The following is a 27330-nucleotide window of genomic DNA, read 5'->3' on the forward strand; positions in this document are numbered from 1 at the left end:
TTGGAAATGTCTTCACAGTGACAGGTCATGACCCTGGAACCATCCTGCTAAGATACGAACAACCAGACCTCCCTCCCATCCACAAACAGATTATCCTAAATCTTCAGACAGCCATGCCAAGCATTTGGGTTGTGTACCAGGTTGCACAGGGTGGACCAGCCCCTGAGGAGTAAGCTAAGCATGTTCCCAGGGTCCAGCTCCAAGGTCGGGATGCTAGGAGCCAACAGATTCTGCCCTACTCTTCCCCACCCATGGAAAAGTGCAGCCTTTGGGTCATTGAATAAGTCACTGAACAAATGCCCAGTTGGCCCGTGAGCCACGCCTTGCTCATTTCACGGTGGGAGGTCAGTTTCCTTTTTCCCTAAGAATCCAACATTGAGTTTCCCAGTCCCTCTTCTCGTTACACATTCCAGCTGTTTCCTGCAGCCGCCTGCTGGGGTGAGAGCCCTGGGCTGGAGATCTGGCTCCGAGACCAGGCTCCAGCACTCTTTAGCCATAGCTAGGTTGCAAATCCTCTGTTCTCTTGGAGCACAGTTTCTTCATCTGCAAAATAGGAAAAGTCTCCCTGGGCTTCCCTGTAGGGCCGTGGACAGGATCAGGTGGCACTATTGCCATGTTCCCTTCCGGAAGCCTGAAGTGGTGGGCATATGATAAGCCACTGTCTCTGGCTGCAGTCTGGAAGTTGGAGGGGTGGGGTGGAGGGAGAGGCCAGGGTTGATGCTCAGACGAAATGCTGACCCAGGGATACCTACATTGTACTTGGCCCTCAGCCCACCCACGACTTTCCCAGCAATCTTGCCGCACCTTAAAACCACCCAGCGAGAAAAAGGGGAAACTATTTCCCTCAGTCAAACCCTCGGGTCCTCCCTCTGAAACCAGAGCTTCAGGGAGAGTAGCGAGTGAGTGGTGACTCAGTGTTTAGTCTGTGGCATTTCAGGAGCATAGGACAACTCAGGGGGGTCTTGCTGAGCTTCCAAGGCCGCTCGTAGGAGTCTGTCTGGGAATGAGGCTGAGTCCGGGGTGACTGAGGCTGAGGGGACATGCTGTCCAAAGCAGCGGGGAGGGAAAGGTTTAAAAGGTTGCCCTGAGCCTGCAAGTCGGAGTCAAGCATGGGATGGGCTGGGGTCAACGTGGATGGCCTTCCAGGTGGAGGTTCCCGGAGCCAACGTGAGGCCATTTGGCAATCAGAGAGCTGCTTCCCAGTCGATCCCCGGAAGGGAATGTCCTCAGGACCCCATGCGTGACTAAAACTGGGAAGAAAGAGCTCTGGCCCACCTCCCACCTCAAGCTCCAGTCAGACCCCCCACCTCGAACCCTGGGAGAAGTCAGCAATGGTCCCCCCAAGTCTCAGCCCGGTCCAGGGAAGGAAAGGACAACAGAAGAAACGTCTGCTCCTCTTCACGGGAGTACAATGGCCTCTGTGTGTGCGCCTCTGCTTCCCCGTCAGGCCTCCGCTCTCCCAGCTCTCTTTCTTCCCAACTTCTATAAACACACAGTGATGCTTGGGCTCACAAGCCAAATCCTGGAGATATCTGAGTGGGTCTGGCATTCGTGGTTAATGTGCTCCATGAAGGCTTGGCTGCCAGGTTGAAACACATTCCTGGAAAGAGGCAGGGAAAGAAGAGGAAGCAGGGGAGAGTCGGAGGTGTGAGGAATCCAGGGAATGAGGGACAAGCCTGGCTCACACTCTGGAAGTGTCACCACCTTCTCAGCCCACGTGCGTAGTGACAACTGGGGACACTTTGATTTGTCCCTTCCTGATGCTGCAACCTCCCCAGCCCCAGGCCATGCCTTCCACCTGCACCTTATTTCTTCCAAAGTTTAATACCAGGACTCAGCAAGTCATAAATAATGGCAAAATAAAGAATACTGGTGGATGTTAAATCATTTAATACATCAGGCTGACCAGACATCTCCCCCTTTAACCTAAGGGGCCAGTGACAGCAAAAGCAGCTGTTCCCTGCTGGCTACTAGCCATTCACGCCTTGCATTTTGACCAATCCAGATCAAATCTGAGCACACATAATTAGTTTTTCCTAGCGTTATCACAAAGTCCTCTCTCGGGTTTTCCCTTTTATCTCCCAGCCTCTCTTTTCCTAGTTGTATCAGCCCATGTGCTTCATAGCAGACCAGTGACACTCATGCAGATGAATTGCTTGGATGCAAGGGGATAAGTCCAGGAATAAAATCGTCTTTGTGTTGAAGGAAGATAGAAGATGCTCAACCCCCTATCTTCATAACACTTCATTTTATCACCGCCTGATATGATAGTGTGTGTGTTAAATGTATCTTCTGGCTCCTCCATTAAAAGATAAACTCCGTGAGGATGGAGACCTCGACTTTCAGGGTTGATTGCTCACTGTATCCCTAGTGCCCAGGACAGTGCCTGGAACCTAGTAGGTGTTCAGTGAATATTTATTCAGTGAATGGACGGTTGACTAAATCTCTCTGATCAGATTGGATCATGAATGACAAGTGAAATGTCTAACCACACAGAAACAACAGGCACAAGTGTGCATGTACACTCACACACAGGACTGGGAGGGTTTGTGTGAATACGTAATGATAATGATAATATTAATTCTGACAATAATAGCTAAAGGTCAAGCCTCTCTATGCCACAAACTGTGCTAAGCATGTACCAGCCTTGTGTCAGTGAATATTCACAATGTCTTGCCCTATTTTAAAGATGACAGAACTCTGAGAGATTAAGTGACTTGGCAACATCAAGACTTAGTTGAGAACAGAGCCAAGACAGGAGGCAGACCCATCTGCCTATAAAGTCCATGCTTTTTAACCATGATGTGCTTCTCAAGGTCATCATTTCATTCAAGAATTTATTGTGTCCAGCAAAACATTATACAATTATTATTCAACTTCTCAAGGTACCTAATCTCCATCACTAAACTGGAACTTCACAGAGTTAGGGACTATATCTTATTTCTTTCTTATGTTACAAGCAGAACCTAGTACTATGAGCTGCACAGAGCAGATACACAATACATGTCTATCCAAATAAATTAATTAATTAATATAACCATTGAGCACATCACAAAAGAGAACTATAGATGACATTCGAAGAAAGAAATGATAAGTCAGAGGTGTCAAAATGGCCCTCAATCAGTTCAGTTCAGTCGCTCAGTTGTGTCTGACTCTTTGCAACCCCATGGACTGCAGTACACCAGGTTTCCCTGTCCATCACCAACTCCTGGAGCTTACTCAAACTCAGGTCCATTGAGCAGGTGATGCCATCCAACCATCTCATCCTCTCTCATCCCCTTCCCAGGGTCAGGGTCTTTTCAAATGAGTCAGTTCTTCGCATCAGATGGCCAAAACATTGGAGTTTCAACTTCAGCATCAGTCCTTCCAATGAATATTCAGGACTGATTTCCTTTAGGATGGACTGGTTAGATCTCCTTGCAGTCCAAGGGACTCTCAAGCATCTTCTCCAGCACCACAGTTCAAAAGCATCAATTCTTTGGTGCTTTTCTTCATAGTCCAACTCTCACATCCATATATTACTACTGGAAAAACCAAAGCTTTGACTATACAGATCTTTTTTGGCAAAGTAATGTCTCTGCTTTTTAATATGCTGCCTAGGTTGGTCATAACTTCTCTTCCAAGGAGCAAGCATCTTTTAATTTCATGGCTACAGTCACCATCTGCAGTGATTTTGGAGCCCCCAAAAAATAAAGTCTGCCACTGTTTCCATTGTTTCCCCATCTATTTTCCATGAAGTGATGGGACCAGCTCAAGATGCCATGATCTTAGTTTTCTGATCTAATAAAAAGTTTCCATTTATTGAGCCAGGCATTTGCATTAATCATCTCATTTAATCCACATATTACTCTATGGAGTAAGTGTTTTTTTAAATATGTATTTTACAGATAAAGAAACTGAGGCTCAAACAGTGAAGAAATCTCTCTAAGGTCCCATGGGTAGAAATGGGATTGTCTAATTCCAAAGGTTCGGCCTTTGGAGTGCTAACCTGGTAGGACGATGCTCGGTGCTGTCCTTTTAGCTCCTTCTGGCAGAAGCAATGTGACCTGACAATGCTGTTTAGTGACGAAATTGTGTCTGAACTTTTTGAGACCCCATGGACTGTAGCCTGTCAGGCTCCTCTTTCCATGGGATTTTCCAGGTAAGAATACTGGAGTGGATTGCCATTTCCTTCTTCAGGGGATCCTCCCGACGCAGGGATCAAACCTGTGTCTCCTGCACTGGCAGGTGAGTTCTCTACCACTGAGTCATCAGAGATGGTGCTGGAAACACCCAAATCCACGAGCCCGCCTCCTGGAAAGAACATGAGGTGCACGGCAGAGACTCACGGGGGTACCACCTTCCGCCTGCCCCGTGGCCACAGCCAGGATCCCCCGTGTCCTCCCGCTCTTGTGGTAACAACTTCCAGTCTCAGGTAGGAACATAAAAGACTGAAGGCTCTTGGCCCACAAGGGGTATCGGTACCTAAATTCTTTGCTTTCATTGTGTGATTTAGGGGTCTCAGAACTGTGTGATGTGGATACTGATTTTATTCCCATTCTTTAGAGGAAGAAACTGAGGCTTAGGGAGGTTGAGTTTACTTGTCCAAGTTCACATTGCTGGGAAGTTGCAGAGCTAGGTTCCAAACTCAGTTCAAGTGGCTTCCTAAGTTCTTCACCACCACGACTGCCTTATTTACATGTTAGAGTCAAGACGTTACTATTTTATTTTATTGAAGCAATGTTGTGTTAATTTCTGCTGTATAACAAAGTGACTCAGCTATAAATATATGTATGTACATTCTTTTTCATATTCTTTTCCATTACAGTTATCATAGGATATTGAATATAGTTCCCTGTGCTATACAGTAGGACCTTGTTGTTTATCCATCCTCTATAATAATTTGCCTCTGCTAATCTCAAATTGCTATTCCTTCCCTGCCGCACAACTCCTCCCCCTTGGCAACCACAGGTCTGTTCTCTATGTCAAGACATTACTATTGATCTAATAATTATGACTATGGAATAATTATAATCAGGTAGTGTGTGCTTCCTGTTCACACACATTATTCTAAGAGTGTATTTCTTATTCACTCCTTCACCAATGCTATGGAGCAAGGACTTATAGTCACATTTTACTGACAAGAAAATGGAAGCTAATGCAAAGAACTGAGTGATAGAACTGAGATCTGAACCAGGCCTGGCTAATTCCAACAGTTGGATACCTCCAACCACTCCTGGTATCCATGTCCTTAACCATCAAGCTTTCTGGTCTTCCTAATTTGACTTATGCCTTTGAGGTTGTACTACATACTTCATCTGCTCTATGTGTTGTGCTGTATATTTCTTGGGAATTAAAGCCAGGGAGATTACAGAGAAGTACAAAGACATAGATGACTCTACCTTCTACTGGACCAGTCAGGGGCAACCCTGGTTTTCCTCCCTTTTCTACAAAGTCATCAGGCTTATCCTCTCATAGGACTTTAAAATACATGGAAATTGGAAAGGTGCTCCTTCTCTGCTAGAATATATTTGGTTAGAAAAAGTGTGAGATGGGGAGAAAAAGTATGAGATCTCATTCATGAGCAGAATGGCTTCCACAAGGAGAATCTGTTTGAAATCATTCCTTTAGCCAACTGCTAAGCAACAGCAAGAGAAGGAAACACATGTGCAGAGTAAGAAATGCAGGTGCTAAGTGGAATGCCCTTTAGCAGGTAGGATTAGACCCCTTCAAATAACATTGCGAAACCTATAAAAACCTGTTGGAAAATGAATAATTTAAAGAGATAGCTCTAGGTGTTTTCCAGAAATAAGCATGTTACATTGTTATCATTAGAATTAACATTGTCAGGCCGCCTGTCGAGAAGGGGCAGGGAGCTAGGAAAGAGGAGCCTTACACATTCATTAAGCTGGCAAATGCTTCTGAGTCTAATTTAGGCACTCAGGGAGTGATCAGAATAACTTCTAACATCCGTATGAATTTATGGTGCATGCTGCTTTTTCACATATACCATATTGCTTTGTCCTTACCACAAACCGTTAATACCTACAGGATTTTTCATTCAGAATTAAGGAGATGAATGTTAAGATTTTAGGTTTCCTGAATTAAAAGGCATTGATTTTTCCATTATTCTTAAATGTAACAATAATAATATATATAATGATAATAATAATGGAAATTAAGGGAATAGCCTGGCAAAGCAGATATACTCACTTTTCACAATTCTGCCTGGGCCTTATGTGATATGTTGGCTTCTTGTATTTTGTAAAAGAGGATGAACAGTGAGTTAAAAATGGATGTGATTCTTCCCTCATGGATGAGCACATTCAGGTGAGGTAATGGTATTGCCTGTCTAAAGAGAATGCGTTTGTGTATTCATCAACTACAAGGACATAAGATTTTGCTGGCACATGACAAGGTTTTGTGCAAATTCCCAAAAGGCGCCTCATCTTCTGAACTGATATGACCCCAGGTAAAGACATATTTACTGACCAGCACAGCACAGGCCAGATTCAGCTCCCATTCATCCCTCAGGCTGGATTCCTTGGTCCAGTGTACAAATTGCTTACCCAAAGCAAAGACTCATACTCTAGAGGAGGAGATGATGTATATAAGTGCATCATTGCAGCAATGTAATTAATACCATAAAAGATTTGAGAAAGGCACTTCAGGAGGATTGACTAGGAGTTCTGTTCAAAATTTTACTTTTAATACTACTGTTGAGTACTTTTAACAGTAGTACTACTGTTGAGGTTTGAGAGAGCCCAACTAATAGTGTTCTTTTTCCCTGACCCTGAACCGAGAGATAAAATTTAAAAATAAACTGATATTAGAGAATGTGACTTTAAGCCTATGAGCAAGTAGAGTTTTTCTTACTAAACCTCAGAAAGAAGCCAATTTACACATCTGATCAGTTACCAGTCACATTAGGTTTTCACTACCTTCAACCCACCTGGACCCACATTGGGGCCTGGTCATGTCAAACTCAGTGTTTGGAGAATCCAGGCAGAATGTATGTCCCTACAAAGTGAATTATACATGAGAAATAAGGAAGATGAGATGGAGACACCCATTCCCAGCTCCTTATCCCCAATTCAAAAATTCAAAAGGCCAGGTATTATAGCAGAATTACTCCCCCATGTAAAGAAACATCAAAAACGGAGAAGAACTTCCACTCTGCCCTGCTCTCATCTAACAAATATGAAGATGTTATCCCGTCCCAGCACTAGATCATGAACAGGGACCATATCTGTTCTACTCTCTACTTTTTCTCCAGTATCCATCACAGCCCTTGGCAAACAGTAGGCCCTCAATAAATACATTTTAAAAAAATAATGATAAGGACTTAACTGGTGGTCCAGTGGTTGAGAATCCACCTGCCAATGCAAGGGACATGAGTTTGATCCCTAGTCCAGGAAGATTCCACAAGCTAAAGGGCAACTAAGCCCATGAGCCACGATTACTGAAGCTCATGAGCTCTAGAGCCTGTGCTCCTCAACAAGGGAAGCCACCATCACAAGAAGCCCACACACCGCAAGGAAGAGTAACCTCTGTTGCTGCTGCTGCTGCTGCTAAGTTGCTTCAGTCGTGTCTGACTCTGTGCGACCCCATAGACGGCAGCCCACCAGGCTCCCCCCATCGCTGGGATTCTCCAGGCAAGAACACTGGAGTGGGTTGCCATTTCCTTCTCCAATGCATGAAAGTGAAAAGTGAAAGTAAAGTCGCTCAGTTATGTCCGACTCTCAGCGACCCCATGGATTGCAGCCCACCACGCTCCTCCGTCCATGGGATTCTCCAGGCGAGAGTACTGGAGTGGGGTGCCATTGCCTTCTCCAAACCTCTGTTAGCTGCAACTAAAGAAAGCCTACATCCAACCACAAAGACCCAGTGCAGTGCTCAGCACTTCAGTTATGTCTGACTCTTGCAACCCTATGGACTGCAGCCTGCCAGGCTCCTCTGTCCATGCGATTTTCCTGGCAAGAATACTGGAATGGGTTGCCATTCCCTTCTGCAGGAGATCGTCTCCACCCAGGGATCAAACCCACATCTCCTGCATTGCAGGTGGTTTCTTTACCGTTGAGTCACCAGGGGAGCCCAATCAAGACCCAGTGCAGCCAAAAATAAATAAAGAAAAATTTTTAATGATTAAAAGCTGACTGAAAAGTTCAGAAAAAGCCTTCAGAAAGGAAAAGTCATGTGAGTTAAGCCTTAAAGAATCAGTAGCCAAGATAAAGCAGTGATGGAGGGGAATTGCAGGGACGTGAAAGGAAGCAGCACGATCTGTGAAAATAAGCAGCACAATCTGTGAAAAGGCAAAGGTGGGAGGTGATACAGGGGAAACCAGGTGATAAGATGCCTCAGGTGCCAATCAGAGCAGTATTGGAAAAGAAAGAAAAATAAACAAGGATGAGCTGTGGGCTCACGGAATAATGTCTGGGTAAACAGGACAGTATAGCCGTATAGTTGAGACCTTACAAACCTGCCTCCTCAAGCCTCCTATTCAAATGCCCGTGGAGATGTACCAAAGGGCAAAATCATCTTCAACAGAGTGAACAGAAGATTGTAGATTACATCATTCCTGGGAGAAGCTCCACCATCCACTTTATGGAAGGAGATGCTGCTACAAAGCACGTTCTAGAGCTTTGTTTCATATGCTCCACCTTGAAGCAGAAGAGCAGAACCCCCAAAAGGCAGCCACCGACACTGCCACTCACACCGCCACTCCCTTTTAATAGGCAAAGACTTTAAAGGTGCATAAAAGAGAGAAATGTTGAATTATGTGCTGCTTAGAAGAGTTTCACCTAGAAGAAAATGGCTTAAAACAGTTAAAAACAAAAAGACGAGTATATTATTGACCCGCAGACTTGGAATGTCTGGGCTAGGGCAGGCAGGAGAATCCATTCATGAATTCTCAGTGTGACACCATAGCAACTAACTCCAGGAAAAAATTATAACCAAGGCCAGTAAAATCAAACCACCAGAGTCATTACTTAATCTTTCCATCTTCCTCCTGGCTCCCATCGTTGATTCCTACTGCCCGTGTGCCTCTTACCTGCCCCCAGGATGCTCACTTACCTAGGCATGCTGGCCTGCAATCAAGTGTATCGTGAAAGCTCTCTCACACAGAACTGGGCACAAACTCTTCCTTGTACAAGGCCATCCAGTGTTCTCTTCTGGTCACAAAAGATAAATGAAGTGCGTGGGAGTTGTCGAACCTCGATTTTTTCTACAAGTCAATCTTTCAAATACACAGTCCAACCCAGGACCCCTGTGTCCTCAGATACAAGAGCAGATGTGAACAAAGAGGAAGCAAGGATGCCGATAGCCATATCAGATGATACAGAAAGCAAAGTAAAAGTGCTTTGCATATGGGACAGAGAGGGTTGTTTTATTTTTAAATGTATCTATTTATTTTGGGTGTGCTGGGTCTTCATTGCTGCTTGGGCTTTTCTTTAGTTGTGACACGTGGGTTTCTCAGGGCCACGAATTCTCTTGTCACTGAGCACGGCTCCAGGGTGCGTGGGCTTCGAGAGTTGCAGCTCAATGGCTATAGAGCATAGGCTTAATTGCTCTGCAGCATATGGGGTCTTCCCAGACCAGGGATTGAACCTGTGTCTCCTGCATTGACAGGCAGATTCTTTACCATTGAGCCACCAGGGAAGCTCATTGAGGGTCATTTTAAATGGATACATGGTAGACTCCACTACAAAGACATCGCTAATTTTTATGGACCCAGTGACAGAGCATCAGTATTCATAAAGTGAAAACTGCCATTGCTTATCTCAGTCCCTCTCATTTCTCTTTGTATTGTGACAACCTCCCAGCTTGTCTCCCTACCTTCTCTCTTGGGACTCTAATCTCACTGTCTACTGAAGACAGAAAAGATTTTTAAATGCATTCTGTGAGTGTCGGGGCTGTGAGAGCAGGGATTACACTTTATGCTGTTCTTTCTTAAAACTCAGCATGGCACCTGCTAGGTCTACCTAAATGTTTTAGAATAGATAAGAGATAGAGAGAGTTGGGGGGGGGGGGCGGGGTTGGCATGGAGGAAGTAAAAGGAAGGAAGAGAGGAAGGCAGGGAGGGAAGGACCACTTAGAAGAAGCAAGGACAGAGAACTAGTAAATGTCTTCAGCATGAGGAAAGAAATGGAGTAAGACTCCATCAGGGAGAAAAATGAAAGTCACTTAGTCGTGTCTGACTCTTGGAGGCCCCATGGACTATACAGTCCATGGAATTCTCCAGGCCAGAATACTGGAGTGGGTAGCCGTTCCCTTCTCCAGGGGATCTTCCCAACCCAGGGATCAAATCCAGGTCTCCCACATTGCAGGCGGATTCTCTACCAGCTGGGCCACCAGGGAAGCCCAAGAATACTGGAGTGGGTAGTCTATCCCCTCTCCAAAGGATCTTCCCGACCCAGGAATCAAACGGGGGTCTCTTGCATTGCAGATGGATTCTTTACCAACTCAGCTATGAAGGAAGCCCTCAGGGAGAAAGGGAGAGTCAACACGTGAGTGTTCTCTGAGTCTTCTGTTGGGGGAGTTGGGGGTTTACTCCCAGAAATATTTCATCCCTTTGAGGGTCTCAGACCCTTGGAGCCAAGACAGGAAGGTCTGTCAAATGGACCAAGTATTTGAAACAAAGACACCCTAAAAATCCAGGAATTCTGCTCAGTTGTCCCTATAACCCACATGAGTGTGTGCATGCTAAGTCACTTCAGTCAAGCCTGACTCTTTGCAACCCCATGGACTGCAGCCCGCCAGGCTCCTCTGTCAGTGGGATTCTCCAGGCAAGAATATTGGTGTGGGTTGCCATGCCCTCCTCCAGGGAATCTTACCAACCCAGGGATCGAACCCATGCCTCTTAGGTCTCCTGCACTGGCAGGCAGGTTCTACACCACTAGCACCAACTGGGGAGCCCTGTACCCACATGCGACAGACCAAAGCCACACCCAGAATGAAACCCCAGAAAGTCAATGCACTCCACTGGAGAAGCAAACTAGCTAAACAGCCCATTTCACTCTCATTTGTCCTTTCAGGGGACGTGAATATTATGTGAGAGTTGCAGATTTGAAGAGAAGCATCCACTTGGTAAAAAAAATGATGAGTCCTGTCACCTTGTGTTCACCATCATGGCTATCCAGGATCATCATATTGGAGCCTCCAAGATGCTTCTTCTTAAAGACAGAAAGAAGCTCACATTCCTGCTCTCCGCTCCTCCCACCCTCTCTTCCTCCCCTTCTCCCCCATCCTACCCCTCCCTAAACATACACACACACACACACACAGAACCCACCCCCACTCCTTCCCTTAACACACAAACAGCTGTGTTCTCATGATCGGAATGATATGAGATCTATTTGTTTGGGCTTAAGAAGAAAATGTTTATAATTCACAAAGTCAATGAATGGTTTCCTAGCAACTTCTTGTATAACAATTATGAAATAATATTCTTTCACTTTCTCCCTTGGTCACTCTCTCTCTCTCTCCCTCCTCCCCTCCCTCCCCTTCCTTTCCTCCGTTTCTCTCTCATATCCTCTCCCTGACCACCAAGGAGTCTTTTTCTATTTTAAATAACAGATCACATTGAGGGTTTGATTTAAAAAAACTGCAAATCTCTCCCTAGCAAAACACATGTAAATAGACACATACTCATTTACACTTTTGTGCATACAATTCAAGGAGTTCATAGCACCCCTGAAACCTACTCATGGAGCCCACTTAATAACCCTTTCCTACACAGGTAATATCCCCTTAGTTTGACTTCTCTCTTATACAGACAAGAAAAAAAACTGGCTATGGGGTGGTTATTCTGGCAAAAACTTGGTGAACTAATCTTGCTTCAAACTATCTCCTCCACCCGTCCCCAGCATTACACATTCTAATCCCAAAGCATGGTTTCACCGCCCAGCAGCATCTGTTCTGCCTGTCTCTCCCTGCTTCCCTCCAGCTAGCTAGCTGGCAGCTAGCACATGTGGACACACTTTATGATTGCCTGAGAAAATGCCATTAACACAAGTCACCTGCGAAGCATTCAATGAGCATGTCACCAGTCTCCTCTCTGGGCCTGAGCCACCAATGGGTGTTGGCAAGAGCCATGGCCAAATGCAAATGCTGGAATACCCTGCTCTCCCACACTCCTAAACACAGCCCAAGGTTGACCTCACTGCTTCATGAGGCCCAGGGGCCTCATAAATGTCAGCTGGTTTGGGGATAACCAGTCACTTCAACATCATCAAGTTGGAACATCTCCTTGATCAATCCTTTAGTGAAATGAGAAACAAAATAAAGGCAGATGCTACCAATGATCTCTTTGGATTTATTATGATTACATTCCAGGCACTGGATTAGATGCTTATCTTACATATCCTTCTTTTGTCTAAGGTATCACTTGCAGGAGTCAGTATGATGTGAGAATTAAATAGGCAGCCTCTAGAGGCAGAGTAACCCAGTTGGAAGCCCATCTCTGTCTGCTACACACCAGCTATGTGACTTTGGCCAAGCTGTTTAGCGTCTCTGTGCTTCAGTTTTTCATCTATAAAAGATGTCTCCTTTTACATCATTTACATTATTAATCTAACAATGCTTTCAAATATCTCTGTTATAGGGCTGTTGCAAGGATTAAGAGAACCATTACATATATGACATTTGGAACAACCTAGGACTTCCCAGGTGGCTCAAGTGGTAAAGAGTCTGCCTGCCAGTTTAGGAGCCACATGAGATGAAGTTTCAATCCCTGCGTCAGGAAGATCTCCCAGAGGAGGAAGTGGCAACCCACTCCAGTATTCTTGTTGGGATAACCCCATGAACAGAGGAGCCTGGCAGGCTATAGTCCATGGGGTTGCAAAGAGCTGGACATGAATGAAGAGGCTAAACACACACACACGAACTGGCAGTAGTTAAGTGCCTGATAAATGTAAGCCGATACCACTCTATCCATTTCACAGATTATAACACAAAGCCTGAGAGAGCTGAAGTGACTCTCTCAAGTCATACTTCTCAACTACATCTCTGACAAGTAATCCTAAGGCACGGAGTCATAACCAACTTGTGATGCTTCCAATCTTGCTTGAATTCCAAACCCTTTGAAATGTTTGCCTTTTCAAAGTCAGTCGTTATGACACCACACGATTCCCACGATATTCCTGTCCAAAATGCAAACCTGCATCTAACTTATAAGGAAACATCAGATAAATCCAAATTGAGAGCCTTTCTAAAAATAACTGGCCCCCACTCTTGACAAATATCAAGGTCATGAAAGACAAAACATGACAATCTTACATTTCAAAAACTAAAGAGACTTCACAATTACATTCAACACAGGAGCCTGAAATGGATCCAGAGTTAGAAAAATGCTTTTTTCCTTTGCTATAAAGGATATCATTAGGCCAGTTGGCAAAATTGAACAAGGTCTGTGAATTACAAATAACATTACGTCAATGTGACTTGCCTGACTCTGGTCACTGCGAGAGACAGTCCTTGTTCTGGAGGGAATACACATTGAAGTATTCAGAGGTAAGGGGACATTGTATCTTCAACTTCCTCTCAAGAAGGTCAGAAAAAGAAATGATAATATGTATATACAGAGAATGACAAGGTGAATCCAGTAAAATGCAAAGTTTGGGGAAATCTAAGAATATTAGGGGAATCTTTGTAATATACTTGCTACTTTTCTATAGACCTGGAATTACTTTGAAATAAAGTGGTTTGGATGGGCTTCCATGGTAGCACAAGGAATCCACCTGCAATGCAGGAGATGCGGGTTCAATTCCTGGGTTAGGAGGATCCCCTGGAGAAGGAAATGACAACCTACTCCAGTATTCTTGCCTGGGAAATCCCAAGGACAGACGAGTCTGGTAGGCTATAGTCCATGAGGTCGCAAGGAGTTGAACACAACTGAGCTACGAAACAAGAACAAAAGCAAACTGTTTTGGGAAAAGAAAGACAAAGCATCAATCTTTGTCCATGATCGCCCCTGAGCATACTAGCTGTGGGGCATGTTTTCTTACATTCTTAACTATAGACACAGCCTCATTCCAGAGAAGGCTTCTTTCTTGCTGTTAAGACCATAGATATGCTTTTCCAAGAGAGAAAATACTCCTAAACCTTCCACTGAACCCTTCACATTAAATGAGAGATTTTAAAAATTAGAAGTCATTGTTCTTTTTTGTCCAAGAGGATGTAACAATTCCTTATCCCTTTCCCCACTCCTAAAAAAAATATCTCCATGGCTACACTCATCATCTAACACCCACTCACAAAACCCTTTTTTGTCTGCCAGATTTTCACAGGCTTCTAAAGAATGCGGTGAATTTGCTGTTGCTGAATGTGGTTCATTTGAGCAAAATTCCTCAACCCCCTATTTCCATCCTTGCTTTCATCATCCCTGCCCTTTTCTCCAATAGGTCACTCAAAAACAGGACCAGAGGATGAGGGGAGGAAAGGCGAGGGTGAGGGGGAGGCTGCAGCTCATTCCTGAGTAAGATCTGGTTAGTGAGCCCCTACTGTGTGCTGCCAGCAGGCAGAGGGACCCAGCAAGAAGGAGGAGCCTGACCTGCCTGCATGGAGATCGCCCTGCAGGGGGAAAGTGGGAGCTGCTAACCAAAGCGGGGAGAGCCCTCCAGAAAGGGAGGAACAGGAGGTGCAGGGTACAGGTAGAGGGTGCTTGTGGGGCGTGCAGGAGAACGGGTCAAGGGAAGTCATATACCTAAGGGATGACCATGTGTCAGTTAGATCAGAGGGGGTGTGGGTGAGAAGCAGGAAGGAAAAAGAATGACTTTTCACTCATACAAATAGACACCCTACTCTCCCCCGCCCCATGTCCACATGTCCATTCTCTACATCTGTGTCTCTATTCCTGCCCTGCAAGTATCTGTACCATTTTCCTAGATTCCATTTAATTCGCTCAGTCATGTCCAACTCTTCGTGATCCCATGGACAGTAGCCCACCAGGCTCCTTTGTCCATGGAATTCTCCAGGCAAAAATACTGGTGTGGGTTGCCATTCCCTTCTCCAGGGGATCTTCCCAACTCAGGGATCAAACCCAGGTCTCCTGCATTGCAGGCAGATTCTTTACCATCTGAGCCACTTGGGAAGCCCCTAGATTCCATATATATGCATTAATAAATGTTTGTTTTTCTCTTTCTGACCTACTTCTCTCTGTACAAAGGGTCTAGGTCCATCCACATCTCTACAAATAACCCCATCTCATTCTTTTTTATGGAGACATATATACAGCACCACATGTAAAATAGATAGCTATGAGAAGATACTGATCAGCACGGAGAGCCCAGCTCGGTGCTCTGTGATGACTTGGGGGTAGGATGGGGTGGGGAGGTTCGAGAGGGAGGGGATACATGTATGCATTTATCTGATTCACTTTGTTCTACAGCAGAAACTAGCATCATACAGCAATCATACTCCAATTTTTTTAAATTAAATTAAATTTTAAAAATAAGCGTGTACATACTTTCTTAAAGCAAAACCAAACAGCCCACAGTTAGTAGAAGGAAATAAAACCCATCAGAGCAGAAATAAATGAAATTTTAAAATCACAGAAAAGGTCACTGAAAGTAAGAGCGGTTCTTTGAAAAGATAGACAAGATTGATGAACCTTCAGCCAACCAAGAAAAAAAAAAAAAAAAAGACCAAGAATAAAAGAGAGAGGGTTCAAATAAATAAAATTAGAAATAAAAAAATAAGTTACAAAATGACACCCCAGAAATACAAAGGACCATAAGAGATCACTAGGAACAATTATATGCCAATAAAATGGACAGCCTAGAAGAAATGGATAAATTCCTAGAAACATACAGTTTAATATCAAAACCTCAGGTTCTAATCCAAACTGAAATTTCTCCCTCCACACCCCGGCCCCTCCCCACCACTCAGTTCAAGCCACACTCCAGTCTGAAAGCGGCCATTGAAGAGTGGGGACCAGAGGGTCTTTCCTAGCCCTGCACCAGCTCCTCTCTTACTCCCTAATGCTGTTTCTGGTCCCTCAGGGGCCGCGGGAGAGCAGGAGCGAAAGGAAGCTCTGACTTGGTTGGTACTTGCAAAGTGGCCATCCGTGCAGCAGATGAGAATGATTCTGTGGTTGTTGGAGATTCTCTCCTTGGTACTTCTCTCTACCCCTTCTCTGGCCAAGGTGACCCATCCTGACTGACTGATTACCCCAACCTTCTCCCATCACCCCACACAGCCCTCAGCTCACCTCACAGTTCCAAGGAGAGGGGTGAATCCTGTCATGATGATCTGCCATGGCTTCCCCATCTGTTCCCTGCCGCTGCTGGCCTCACCATTGGCTATCCTATCACAAGCCACGCAAACCAGCTTCTCGCCTTTAAGCTTCTCCAAGCCAGAACCTAGCAACAGTCCCTGCATCTCTCCAAACATCCCCAGACATCCCCAAATTCTCCCAAGAGCTCTCTAATTACACTCATCTCCAACCCAATGGAGGCCTGGAGGCCAGGAGTTTACACTACTCGGCCAGTATGGGGGAAATGGGCATATTTGCTTCCTTCCTGATGGCCCTTTCTACTCTCTGTGAAGGGGAGCTCCAAGTCTCTGACAGCTTTCTGCACACAAAATTCCCCCTCCCCTTCTTTCCTTGATCTGTCTCATATCTTTCAGTTCAGTCACTCAGTCATATCTAACTCTGCAACCCCATGGACTGCAGCACTCCAGGCCTCCCTGTCCATTACCAACTCCAGGAGTCTATTCAAACTCATGTCCATTGAGTTGGTGATGCCATCCAACCATCTCATCCTCTGTCATCCCCTTCTCTTCCTACCTTCAATGTTTCCCAGCCTCAAGGTCTTTTCCAATGAGTCAGTTCTTCACATCAGGTGCCCAAAGTATTGGAGTTTCAGCTTCAGCATCAGTCCTTCCAATGAATATTCAGGACTGATTTCCTTTAGGATGGACTGGTTGGATTTCCTTGCTGTTCAAGGGACTCTCAAGAGTCTTCTCTTAAGCATTGGCTGAAATGAGTGATGGCTACAGGTCACAGAGCTGGTCTGGGACCACCCTATACATGGATGGTGTAGCACAGTGGGTCTCAACAGGGACAATTTGGTGCCTTCCTCCACTTCAGGGACATTTGACAACGCCTAGGTTGTCACAGCTGGAAGGGTGTTACTGGCATCTAGAGGGTTTGAGAGGTAAGGATGTTGCTAAACATTCTACAATGAGCAGGACAGCCTTTCATAGCAAAGAACTATCTGGTGCAAAATGTAAATAGTGCCAAGATATTGAGAAACTTGGCCTTGTACCTCCCTTTATATAATGTTGGGGGCAGTGGAGAGGTGCCTCTCAGGTTTGGGACCTTCATCAAGAGTAGAAAAAAGTCCCATTACTAGAGCTAATCAACGAATAAGTAAAGTTGCAGGATATAAAATTAACACACAGAAATCCCTTGCATTCCTATACACTAACAATGAGAAAACAGAAAGAGAAATTAAGGAAACAATACCATTCACCATTGCAACAAAAAGAATAAAATACTTAGGAGTATATCTACCTAAAGAAACAAAGACCTATACATAGAAAACTATAAAACACTGATGAAAGAAATCAAAGAGGACACAAACAGATGGAGAAACATACCGTGTTCATGGATTGGAAGAATCAATATTGTCAAAATGGCTATACTACCCAAAGCAATCTATAGAGTCAATGCAATCCCTATCAAGCTACCAACGGTATTTTTCACAGAACTAGAACAAATAATTTCACAATTTGTATGGAAATACAAAAAACCTCGAATAGCCAAAGTAGTCTTGAGAAAGAAGAATGAAACTGGAGGAATCAACCTGCCTGACTTCAGACTCTACTACAAAGCCACAGTCATCAAGACAGTATGGCACTGGCACAAAGACAGAAATATAGATCAATGGAACAGAATAGAAAGCCCAGAGATAAATCCACGAACCTATGGACACCTTATCTTCAACAAAGGAGGCAAGGATATACAATGAAATAAAGACAACCTCTTTAACAAGTGGTGCTGGGAAAACTGGTCAACCACTTGTAAAAGAATGAAACTAGAACACTTTCTAACACCATACACAAAAATAAACTCAAAATGGATTAAAGATCTAAATGTAAGAACAGAAACTATAAAACTCCTAGAGGAGAACATAGGCAAAACACTCTCCGACATGAATCACAGCAGGATCCTCTATGACCTACCTCCCAGAATATTGGAAATAAAAGCAAAATTAAACAAATGGGACCTAATGAAACTTAAAAGCTTTTGCACAACAAAGGAAACTATAAGCAAGGTGAAAAGACAGCCCTCAGATTGGGAGAAAATAATAGCAAATGAAGCAACAAAGGATTAATCTCAAAAATATACAAGCAACTCCTGCAGCTCAATTCCAGAAAAATAAATGACCCAATCAAAAAATGGGCCAAAGAACTAAACAGACATTTCTCCAAAGAAGACATAGAGATGACTAACAAACACAGGAAAAGATGCTCAACATCACTTGTTATCAGAGAAATGCAAATCAAAACCACGATGAGGTACCATTACACGCCAGTCAGGATGGCTGCTATCCAAAATTCTACAAGCAATAAATGCTGGAGAGGGTGTGGAGAGAAGGGAACCCTCTTACACTGTTGGTGGGAATGCAAACTAGTAAAGCCACTATGGAAAACAGTGTGGAGATTTCTTAAAAAACTGGAAATAGAACTACCATATGACCCAGCAATACCACTTCTGGGCATACACACTGAGGAAACCAGATCTGAAAGAGACACGTGCACCCCAATGTTCATCACAGCACTGTTTATAATAGCCAGGACATGGAAGGAACCTAGATGCCTATCAGCAGACGAATGGATAAGGAAGCTGTGGTACATATACACCACGGAATATTACTCAGCCATTAAAAAGAATTCATTTGAATCAGTTCTAATGAGATGGATGAAACTGGAGCCCATTATACAGAGTGAAGTAAGCCAGAAAGATAAAGAACATTACAGCATACTAACACATATATATGGAATTTAGAAAGATGGTAATGATAACCCTATATGCAAAACAGAAAAAGAGACACAGATGTACAGAACAGACTTTTGGACTCTGTAGGAGAAGGCGAGGGTGGGATGTTTTGAGAGAACAGTATTGAAACATGTATATTATCTATAGTGAAACAGATCACCAGCCCAGGTTGGATGCATGAGACAAGTGCTCGGGCCTGGTGCACTGGGAAGACCCAGAGGAATCGGGTGGAGAGGGAGGTGGGAGAGGGGATCGGAATGGGGAATACATGTAACTCCATGGGTGATTCATGTCAATGTATGAGAAAACCCACTTCAATGTTGTAGAGTGATTAGCCTCCACCTAGTGAAAATAAAGGAAAAAAAAAAGTCCCATTAGACATCTGTCCTTTATTATTTGTATTAAGAGCTCCTGAGGGACAGTAGCTCTAGACTGGATTGACCCAGCACCTCAACCCTGCTTCAAGGGCCCTTTGAGAGGGACTGGGGCATCCCCAGTGCCAAACTCACTGTGCTAGTCCATCTGCTTAGACTGACTCCCCTCACATTCCCAAGATGGCTGCTTCACCTTCCAGACTCCAAAGTCTGGAGAAAGAAGAGGGAATGTGCATGCATGCATGAGTGCTGTCATTTCAGTTGTGTCCAACTCTTTGCGACCCTATGGACTGTAGCCACCAGGCTCCTCTGTCCATGGGATTCTCCAGGCAAGAATACTGGAGTGGGTTGCCATGCCCTCCTACAGGGGATCTTCCCAACCCAGGGATCGAACCCATGGCTTCTGCAGCTCCTGCCTTGCAGGTGGATTCTTTACTGCTGAGTCACTGGGGAAGCCCCAGAAAAGGGAGTGATTATCTTTTTAATCCACAAGGATGGCTACTCACAAAGACCCTGTTGGCATCCGTTCCTATCTCCCTGCCAGCACTGGGTCATGGGGCCACACCCAAACCTGCGGTGGCAAGGAGGGTCCTTGGCTTTCACTAGTCAGGATTTGAGGCTGGAAGTGTCCAGCCTCACCAGAACAGCACAGCCACCCATGACCTCACACTATGTTTTGTCCTGGCAGCAAGTACAAATGTGGAAGGGCGGCTGATGGGTAGGAATCCAACAGTGTCTGCCACATCCTAATCCTATGTCCCTGGCCTTTCCCTCTCACAACTCAAACAATTTGTTCACACAGTGGCCCTAAGGCAGTGCTTCTCTAATATCAACACACATCACTGTTACCTGGGGACAGAAGCTTATGCATTGCGGCCCTTGCAGATTTTCCCTGTGTACCACTTCCTCTGATTGCTCATGTATATCCTTTGAATAGTCATCATTCAGTATAGAGATTCCCTGAGTTCCATCAGGTCTTTCTAGTGAATTATCAGACCTGGGACCTACGGATCATGGGGAAAAAAAAGTGAATGTGTTAGTCACTCAGTTGTGTCCAAATCTTTTTGACTCCATGGGTTGTTGCCCACCTGGCTCTTCTGTCCATGGAATTCTCCCAGCAAGAATACTAGAATGGATTGCCATTCCCTTCTCTGGGGGATCTTCCCAACCCAGGGATCAAACATGGGTCTCCCTCATTGCAGGCAGATTCTTTACTGTCTGAGCCACCAGGGAAGCCCCAGGGATCATGGGGACTGCTGGATTTGTAGCGAAGTCAGGTAGGATGTGTGTAGCCTGGAGACTCCCTCTTGCTTCTCACATCTGAAGTAAGAACCGTCTTGTTGGGGACCTGACCCTTTGACTTGTGGAACCTGATGCTAACTTCAGGTAGTTAGTGTCAGAATTGAATTGTGGAATACCCACTTGTTGTCAGAGAATTGGTGGTGGAATGCATCTAGTATTATACATATATGTTTTAATCATTCCCATTTTGGAGATGAGAAACTGAGACAGAGTGGATTCACATTCCCACAATCACACAGGAGGAAGCCATAGAGCCCAAATTTACACTCAGATTTGTTTATCTCCAGAGCCTGAGCACAGTGCCAGGGGTAGTGCTAACATCTTGTTCATGTGGATGATCCTCCTGCCATTGTGCATTATTGTGCAATGCGCAACAGCACATCCGCAGCATTGGCTGGACTTGCCTGATCACCAGAATCACCTAGGGCATGTAAACAGGCATCCCCAGCCCCTCCTCCGAAGACTGACTCAGAAAGTTTGGGGTGGGGCCTGGGAATTTTTATTTTTAACAAGTTCCCCCCCAGTTATTCTGACAAATCAGGCAGTTTGGCAAACACTGCACTGCATTTACCAGCCTCCTCATTCAGGTGTGTCCACCTGCCCTAGAACCCAGCCCTCCTGTTGCCCAGGTTTTGTCAGGGACGTGACGCATCCCTGTGCAGAGTTTCTAAGAGCTGGATATAGTCTTCTCCAATCTCCATTCTGTTGCTCATTCTTACATGGGAAAACTTTTCATGAATCAGGAAGTGTGAGTCCAACTCAGCAAGGCCAAAGCCAAAGTCATCGACAGCCCCCCTCCCACTTCCTGCTCTTCCTCCTACATCCTCCAGCTCAGCGAAGGACCCATCGTCCACCCGAACGGCAGAGCCAGGAATCTTTGGCACATCCTTGCTTCACTTTCTTCTTCACTCCTCATTTCCTGATCACAAGTTCCTAGTGATTTCTACCTCCCGCATAATACAAATCGAGTCCTCCTCTTCTTCTCCTCTTTCTTACTGCTTATTTGACATCCCACTCCACTTTTCACCCAGACCAGCTTGCTAATAAGGCTTTCTGCCATCATCTTCTGCTCCCATAGGAGACAGATTGCATAGTCCAAAGATGGTTACAGTATCTCCCCTCTCATACATTCTTCTAGAATCTTGCCACTACTCCATCAAAAGGTAGGGTTTAATATCCCTTCTCTTGAGTATGGACGTGTTTTTGTGACTATTTCAATCAATAGAGTGTGCAAAAGTGATGCTATATGATTTCTGAGGCTAATTCCTAAAAGGTGATTCAGATAACCCTTTACTCACTATGACACTCACTCTTGACACCTCCAGCCTCCATCTATGCCTCCACACCAGCAGTCAGCTGTTCTGAGACCACCATGCTGAAAGGAAGCCCAGTTAGCTCACAAGAGACATCTCTTGACATTGCCTTGAAACTACACAGAGAAAGAGAGATGTCTGAACCGCCCCCACTTGCTCCAGTCCAGCACTATTAACAACTCCAGCCATCTCCAGCCACAGTTGCACAAGAGACCCCAAACCAGAAGTGACCAACTGTGCCCCTCCCAAAATTCCTAATGCAAAGAAATCATGAGATAATAATAAAATAATTGTTCTAAGCCAGGAAGTTTTGATAGTGACATTTTTATGCAGTTAAAGTTAACCAGAGCCTCATTCAATGGGCACACAGTGGCCAGAACTATATGAAATAACAGCTACACAAAGTGTGGCCCCTGGCCCAGGGCTGGAGAGTGAATTGTTTGTTACCAGTTGGTATAGAAAATGAGAGTAAGTATTAAGAAGCTTTCTCAGGGTGGTCTTATTGAATCTAATAAATTTTTTTTAAAAAATTGGACTTCTATTCTGTCTGGATGTGGGGAGACTTGGGTTCAAAGAGCAGAGAGGAAAGCTTTTTTGATTGGTTGGTCAGACACAGCCCCTTTGGGAAACAGCAGGGCATTGAAATGACGGAGAAAGGCCTCGGGTGAGGAGCGGGAGGAGAAAGAGGAGCAAGCAGAGGTGAGAGTATAAGACGAGTCTCTATCTAACACAAGGAGAAGAGTGATACGTCCAGGGGACTAAAAGAAAGTGAAGTGTCTTTAGACAAATGCTCACCTTAAGAATCCCTTTAGCTGCAAGTCACAGGAAGCCCTTCTCCAAGGGTTTAAACAAATTGTGGTTTATTTTTCTTTTTGCATCAGAATCTTGTTGCGGCACCCGATATCCTCTTAGCAGTGGACACTTCTTGTGCACACCAGCCCGTCTTCCAGAGGCCAGAACGTACAACCCTTCGTGGGCTTTCTCCAAAGTTCCAGAAGGTCACTCTGCCCTTGAGGGGGATGAGAAGTGTGTGTTTTGTATGGGCTCCCAGGTGCCCCAGCAGGATTCAGCCCCAGGTGCCCAGAGGAGTCATACTGAGTAACTCACCTTTTGTCGATTTTCTTCTCCCTCTTGTTTTCTGCTCCATGTCCCTCATCCACATTTCCAGGGATCACTTACTACATAAACTACTTGCATTCTGCGGAGCCAAAGCAGCCTGAGCAAGACAGAGAATGGTCGGTGGTAATGCTGGAAAGTAGAGACCAAAGAGACAGAAGGGCATAGACTTGCCTGAAGACACACAGAAATTGTCACACAGCTAAAATTAGAAGATGCTCCCCCGTGGTAAGTCTGTCCATTTTATGAGGCTGCACTGTGCTCACTAAGAAGTCTGGAGCAGAATGTTGGAGTTGCCTACAAAACCTTCCTGGTGATTCTTCCTGCAAAGGGTTCCACCCAAATTCTTACTCCTCACGGTTTCCTCCAGCCAGGTAGTACCTACCTCAGAGCGTTTCTAATGCTGAGGCTCTTAGACCAAAAACAAAGGGAAAAAAAAATGCTCAGAAGGGCTGGGAGTGCCCCTACTAGTATTTCCACATCGGTCAGCTTGAAGTGGAAGAAACAACCCTGGAAGTCCCAGACTCTGCTGCATGCATGCGTCCTCTATCTGCTTGCTGTGCAACTAAGGGAAATTTTATTAATTTTTCTGTGCCTTTTCTGTAAATAGACTTATAAGCTCACAATGCAATCTTGCAGGGTCATTTCAAAATAAAACATGGAAAAATGCAGAAATTGTGCCTAACACCCATTAAGTGCTCAGTAATGGCCAATCTCCCCTCTTTCCATACATTCCCTTTCACTACAGAAGGAAAGGTCAAGGAAAGATATATTGGCCAAATAATCAGCTGCATCGCCTGGCATTTCTCATCCCACTTGCTTCACATGATTATTTCTATGAGGCTAATACCTCATACAATATCACTGCACTTTAGTACCAGTGGGTCCATAAAAAGAGGCCCAACTAAAATAAAACCACTATAATCATGGCCCGGTTTTAATCACTGGCTAGTGGGCTCCCCTGTGGTTTGAGTAAGAGCCAGGTCACAGTCAAATAATCAAACTGCAGATGCTAGGAGAGCAAGTCAGCTCGGATTTAAACAGTGGCAGTGAGTCAAATGGCAGTGGGGAGAAAAGAGAGATGAGGAGGGGAGAGGCAACCTTGCACAATGTTGGAATTTCCCTTCCATGTCCTCCCAAGTTAATTGGCCCATAAAATAACCAGGCTTGTTAATGAATAATAGGCTCATTCCTGAGCAGCCCCTGGGTCAGGCCGTCACTCTGGCCCTGCTGGCTGAAAGGATCCCGAAGGGTGACATGAAGGCAGAGGCCCTAGAGCTGAAAGGATCCCGAAGGGTGACAGGAAAGCAGAGGCACTGTAATCTCCTCATACTGACTGCTCACGAGAAAGAGAATCCTGTTTCCTAGAACCCATCAGGAGAGGGAAGAAGAGGCAGATTAGCTTGAAGAGCCTAAAGCTTGTTCTCTAACAGCTTAGTGATAAAGAATCCACTTGCTAATGCAGGACATGAAGGGTTCGATCCCTGGGTCGGGAAGATCCCCTGGAGAAGGGCATGGCAACCCACACCAGTATTCTTGCCTGAAGAATCCCATGGACAGAGGAGCCTGGCGGGCTACAGTCCATGGGCTTGCAGAGTCAGATTCAGCTGAGTGACTGAGCACGCACACACACAAAGCTTATACAACTGGGGTGGGGGGGTTCCTCTTTGAGAAAAACCAGACAAAACTATGCTTATAGACTATGCAATACCACCTTGGAGGAACACCATTCAGTACCACCTCGGTCATCCCAATTCCCCTCAACCCAATAAGTGTGAAGGAGATGAAGTGGGGTGGAAAGAGAACAGCAGGCAGAGACCACTGCCACTAAAATAGCTTTAAAAAGCCCACAGCCAGGTGAACACAAAGCCAGGGACACACCTAAGCAACTGGGGGGGCCCTCAAAGCTTCTTTAGCTTCATGGTAAACTCACCTCTGATGGAGACATAAGACCATGAACTCCTGAGTTTTCCAGATTTTGTTTCCTGATGTCATTCCATCAAACCAAGAACTTGATGCTATCTAACTTCAGAGCTGGACTGTCAATAAGAGCGTGGCTTAGCTAGTCATGCTGAGCAGGGCAGAGGATACCTGAATGTCAATGACAGCACATGAGATTGTTTCCAAAACCAAATCACCAAGGGATTTTGATTCCCCAAGTTGTTCTCTCTTCTATCCATAAGAAACTACTTTAAAGCTAGGCACTTCAAGAAATAGGTGGTGAAGCCCAAATTCTTCAAAGGAACCTGGACATTCAAAGAGAACTACGGTTTAGACCCTCACTGGGCAGACTGTCAGTGGCTGAGAGCATCATGGCTAAAAGTATAGGTTTGGAGGCTTCCTTATTTTTTAATTGGAAGAAAATTGCTTTACAATGTCACATTGGTTTCTTCTGTACAATGACATGAGTCAACCATGTATCCCCTCCCTCTTGAGTTTCCATCCCCTCCATCCATGCCGCCCGTCTTGGTTGTCACAGAGCACCAGGCTGGGCTCCCTGTGTTATTAAGAAACTTCTTACCAGCTATCTATTTGACACATGATAGTGTAGGTTTTTAAATTAGGCAGATTTGGGCTCAAGTTCCTGCTATGCTGTTACTAGTTCTGTGACTTGAGATAACTTACTTAACTGCCTTCAACATCAGTTGCCTCTTACGTAAAATTGAGGTAAAGATAATATCTGTTTCATAGAGGTTGAAGGGTTAATTAAGATAATTCACATAAAGCACTTAGTCCAGTTTCTGACATATAATCATGGGAGACAGATTCACTGAGATTGAGAATAAATCTACTATCCCTTCCTCTAGCCTGAAAGTTTGTTACCTCCCCAAAATTCATACGTTGATGCCCCAGCCGGCAGCGGAGATAGGGCTTTTGTGGAGGTAATCAAGGTAAATGAGGCTATAAGGTGGGTCCCTGATCCAGTGGGGTTAGTGTCCTTATAAGAAAAGATAGCTACCAGACGGTTCTCCAGGTGAGGACACAGGGAAAAGGCCCTTTAAAATGTCTTTAGTTTAAGCCACTCCAAGCACTATCTGGGGATTGCCAGTCTTCCCAACCCCATTTCCAGCTACAGGGGTGGGCCAGCAATCCAAGATAGTCATTCAGAACATTTTATCTCTCCAGCCACAGGGATTGTACAAGAAGTGGACACATGACCTGAGCCAAGTTAATCAGCCTTCATTGAGACTTTTCTCTAAAAGCTATATGGGAGGACAACATCCTGTTATGGGGGTTCTTGGGAGGATGTATAGTTATAGCTTCCAGGTAATCTTCCTCTATCACAGGGAGCTAACTTGACTATAGGTGGAGAATATAAGGCCAATGCAGAGGAGGAAAAAGAGCAAAGAGATAAAGAAAAACAGGGCACTCTGAAGATGAGTGAGGCTTTGATCCAACTATGCCTGAAACCTACCTTGGACTTGCCAGTTACATTTTACATTTTCCTTAAGCTAATTTGACTTGGGTGGTTGTGGATTTTTGTGGTTACTGTTGTAACTTTTGTCAAAGAGAGTCCTAATACACTTTCCATGATATGCAACCTGACCGAAAATTTTCGGCATCATTTGGTCAGATGGGTCACCGCTGGGCAGCATTCTCCCACATTACTCCATACTCAAAAGTGGCCATTCTTCCTTGTCGTCCAGTCCTTAGCCACCAAGGGGCATGGGTGGCATCATGCCTACAGGCCTCTGCAAAGCACGTGGCCCACACCACAGCATCTAAATCGGGAAAAACCGAGTCAGGGCTGCTCTGCTCAAGTCTATCCCAGGCACCTTTAAACTTGCAAATGCAGTTACCTGAGGGAAAGTCGGTGGAGTCTGCCGGCCCCACAGGTTCAGCCTGAGGGAGGGGTCGAAGTTTTTCTATCGCTCCCACAGCTGGCTTCCAAAGCTGGGACCCCCGGTCCAACGTCTGCTCTGGGAGAGAGATGCAGTTTGTCTGCCTCGGCTCCTCTGTGCCGAGGAGGAGCCAGCACTTCTATTCACAGGACACGGAGAAGTGAAGCCAGCTGGATCTGAAGAGTGGCTTCTGACGTGGGGCTGGAGGGCACCAGCTTCTGGAAAAGCACATTCCCGTGTGTTTGGTTGACAGCTCAGGGCAAGCAAAACAGAGCCACTGCTGGGCCGCCACGTCACCGCCCCGGACTCGCTGGTGACAACACCTCTGGGAAACAAGAAACCCAGAGGGATGGCATGGGGAGGGAGGTGGGAGGGGGATCGGGATGGGGAACACATGT

General features: G+C 45.2%; 1 long non-coding RNA gene across 1 annotated transcript; it reads right to left on the bottom strand.

Annotated features, from left to right (window-relative positions):
* Positions 1-1392: 1392 nt before the first annotated feature.
* LOC136159221 (uncharacterized) lies at positions 1393-27121 on the bottom strand. Its single transcript, XR_010661431.1, has 5 exons — positions 26891-27121; positions 23082-23190; positions 22770-22983; positions 9055-9147; positions 1393-1600 (listed from the first exon to the last, which is right to left on the bottom strand). It is a non-coding gene; the product is annotated as an uncharacterized lncRNA (long non-coding RNA).
* Positions 27122-27330: the final 209 nt, after the last annotated feature.

Source organism: Muntiacus reevesi, chromosome 1, assembly GCF_963930625.1.
Source record: "Muntiacus reevesi chromosome 1, mMunRee1.1, whole genome shotgun sequence".
In the NCBI taxonomy this organism is placed as follows: domain Eukaryota; kingdom Metazoa; phylum Chordata; class Mammalia; order Artiodactyla; family Cervidae; genus Muntiacus; species Muntiacus reevesi.